This window comes from Piliocolobus tephrosceles, chromosome 4 (genome assembly GCF_002776525.5).
Source record: "Piliocolobus tephrosceles isolate RC106 chromosome 4, ASM277652v3, whole genome shotgun sequence".
Classification (NCBI taxonomy): Eukaryota; Metazoa; Chordata; class Mammalia; order Primates; family Cercopithecidae; genus Piliocolobus; species Piliocolobus tephrosceles.
The window spans coordinates 42,135,831-42,139,549 of record NC_045437.1 but is presented as its reverse complement, the minus strand read 5'-3'; the positions used below and the strand labels follow the sequence as shown (position 1 = coordinate 42,139,549).

Genomic DNA, 3,719 nt, shown 5'->3' with positions numbered 1-3,719 from the left:
TTTATTATTTTAAAGTTTTATTTTTAATTTTTATTTATTTATTTTTTTGAGACAGAGTCTCACCCTGTCGCCCAGGCTGGAGTGCAATGGCATCATCTTGGCTTACTGCAACCTCCGCCTCCCGGGTTGAAGCAATTCTCCTGCCTCAGCCTCCCGAGTAATTGGGACTACAGGTGTGCGCCACCACGCCTGGCTGATTTTTTGGTATTTTTAGTAGAGACGGGGTTTCACCATGTTAGCCAGCCTGGTCTCGAACTCCTTACCTTAGGCAATCCGCCCTCCTTGGCCTCCCAAAGTGCTGAGATTACAGGCGTGAGCCACCGCACCCAACCTGTAATGTATGTTTTTCCTGCTAATTTTGCGTGTCTCAGCTTTTTGCTCCTTGACTTTTGTTCTCTCAGGGGCCGGGGAGCCGAGCTCGGTCTTAGCCTCGCTGGTGTCAGGTCCCGAGTTCTGTCTGGCGGCTCTGCTTCCTGTGCAGAGCTGACAGTTTAGCATCAGCACGTTTGCCAGCAGTGCCCACCAGGCGTTTGCTCAGTTGCTGCACCCAACGTGACGTTTCCTGCTCGCGGGGTCCTTATGTTTTCAGTGCTGTCACTTTCTCGGTCCTAGAACCGCTAGTATCTCCTAGGAACTTCCTGAACTCCGTTTTGCGGTGAAGAACAGTGATTGCACCGAGCAATTACTAGTATGCACTAGTAATTCCGTGGTACCGTTAGCCGGCGCTTTTTCTGTCACAACACATTAAAACGGGTTAAAAGACCTTAAACTGATTAAACACATTAAACGGATTAAAACACATTAAAATGCTACAACACATTTTTCTGTTACAACATATTTAAACAGAGTGGGTTAATTCCTCCAAACACCGCTCCTTTCTTAGAGCACGCTGTTTCTCTCTAGCAGCACCACTATTGGGGCCTAAACGGATGTTTGGCAATACCGGCGCTATCCGCTAGGTGCAGGCGCTTGCTAAGTTCAACGCGCCAGTTGCTCGTTAGCAAGGTTGTTGGCGGGGCAGAGCCCTAGCGGACAGTTTTCCGGGGCTCATTTCCGGAAAGAGACAGTTCTTGGCCCTTGAAGTGCTCTTTTATACTTGCGTTCCGCAGTGATAGTTCTCTGTAAGGTTTGCTTAGTGTTCGTTTCATTTCGGTTTCTTTTCTCTCTGTTTTTCTATCGGAATGACGCTTTGTTTTGGTTCTATGTACTCTCTAAAATTTTATTGTTTTTCATATGTCTACTAATTTTCGTGCATTTGTTACTATTGAGTTTCTTAATATCTGGCTGGCCTCCACCCACGGGCTCTGGAGAGCATAAATACCTAGAGTGATGATAGTGCACAATGCACTCCTTGATCAGCGCAAACATTTGTTTCCTCCTGGTCTGAGGCTTAAGCGATGGAGCAACATTTTCTTGGCTTTGTGAAGCGTGTTTCGGATTCCGTAGAGGTGGCGCCAGAGCCCCAGCCTTCGCCTATTGTGAGTTCAGAAGATTGTGGTCCGTGGCGTCTCCCTTTGTATCCAGTACTAGGAGAGTACTCGTTGGACAGCTGTGATTTGGGACTGCTTTCCAGTCCTTGCTGGCGGCTACCTGGAGTCTACCCGCAAAACGGACTCTTTCCTGGAGTCCAGGGCACCTTAGAACCAACTACAACCCAGCCCGCTGAGTTCAGTTGGCCGGGGATACAGAAGCAGCAAGAGGCACCTGTAGAAGAGGTGGAACAGGCAGAGGAACCCGAGAGACTCATGCTCCAGCAGCTTCCCTTGTGCAGTCCTCCCCACCCCTGGGACAGACAGCAGGACTCCGAGGTCTCTGACAGCTGGAATGCCACCATCCTCCTGTCCTGAATTGGTGGCGCCACCTCCCGAGTTTCTCAGGCTGCCTGGAGTGGATTTGTCACCTTTGTTGTGCCGGGTTCTCTGTACTCTGGGTGTGCTGCCCACAGATCTGTGGAGCTAAGCAGCCTTAGATAGCAGCAGAAGACTTTTGGGATTCTCCTCCATGAAAAGATTCTCAGTTACCAAACGTCTCCACCTAGAAAATAAAAATACATTAAGATGTTCCTTCATTGCTGGTTGTCAATTTTTAAAATATCTTTTGCTGATGAATCTCCCTTGTTTCGGGTCGCTTATTACTTGCAGTTTCCATATATTTTAAACATTTGTATTTATTTTATTATATATTTCATTTTTATCTGTTTCAACTTTGAGAAATCTATTTTATGATTGTAGAATTCTTAGAATTTTGGCAAATTTAAAATTTGTTTTTTTCATTTTATCTTCAAATCTTACTCCTACTTTTTTCTAATTACTGCTTTCTAAATGTATTTTTTTATTTAATTTTATTTCACATATTTTACATTATGTCTTTTTAAATTCAATTGTTAATTTTATTTTTGTTTTAGCAGCTGTCTTTTTTTCAGTATAGCAATTCATTGTGTTTTACACTCAGGAATTTTATTGGCAGTCATAAGACTGAGGGGTTTATCAATCTTTGCTATTTCTCATGGTAAGGAAGGAGACCACCCCTCATATTGTCTTATGCCTAATTTCTGCCTCCAAAGAAAGAAGAAGTAAAAACTAAAAAGGCAGAAATGAAATCCACAGGGAGACAACTTGGCCAGGCGCCCTGGGCCTGGTAAAGATCAACCCCTGACCTAACTGGTTATGTTATCTGTAGATTCCAGACATTGTATAGAAGTACATTGTGAAACTTCCCGCTCTGTTCTGTTTCACTCTGACTACCAGTGCATTCAGCCCGTGTCACGTACCCCCTAGCTTGCTCAATCAGTCACGACCCTTTCATATGAAACCTTTAGCGTTGTGAGCCCTTAAAAGGGACAGAAATTGTGCGCTTGGGGAGCTCGGCTCTTGAGACAGGAGTCTTGCCGATGCTCCCAGCTGAATAAACCCCTTCCTTCTTTAACTCAGTATCTGAGGAGTTTGGTCTGTGGCTCGTCCTGCTACAGTGGAAGAATCACACAATTACTTATATTAATACAACTGCACAGATGACCAGTTCTTAATATTACTTATCAGGCGAGTCAGCGTGGCTCACGCCTGTAATCCCAGCACTTCTGACAGCAGAGGCACAGGATTGCTTGAGCTTGGGAGTTTGAGACTAGGCTGGGCAACAGGGTGAGACCTGTCTCTACAAAAAATACAAAAATTACCCGTGTGTGGTGGTATGCACCTGTAGTCCCAGCTACTTGAGAGGTTGAGGTGGGAGGGTCCCTTGAGCTCAGAAGATGGAGGCTGCACTGAGCCGGAAGGCACCAATGCACTCCCATGGAGCAAGACCCTGTCTCAAATAAGTAAGTAATTTAAAAGATTACTTATTCATGGGTCTCAGGGCTAGCAGTGTTTCCTGTGTCTTTTTCTTTGGAATAATAATTTAGTGTGGTTTATAAGAGAACTACCAATTACTTAATCGTACCACAGCTTTGTTTAGTAATTCCGGTAGACAGAGCAGGTCCGGATTGGCCTTGCCTGATTTGTCTCTCTTTTCAGTTTTAAACCTCCTACATGTCAGAATATAGCCCTGATTGTGGTTTCTCTGCATAGGGAATCCAGATTTAAGCAGCACAAGTATCAGTTTATTTCACCTGTGATAAAGAGCCTTAAGCCTGTGTTCAAAATATCTTATTCTGAGCGAGTCCTGGATTAGGGATTTCTTAGACTAACAAGTCCATGCTTCCATTCTAAGTTCCCCCGTGAATG

General features: G+C 44.7%; 1 pseudogene; it reads left to right on the top strand.

Moving 5' to 3' along the window:
- The first annotated feature begins 218 nt into the window (after nucleotides 1-218).
- On the top strand, nucleotides 219-3,007 carry LOC111545475 (annotated as a pseudogene).
- Nucleotides 3,008-3,719: the final 712 nt, after the last annotated feature.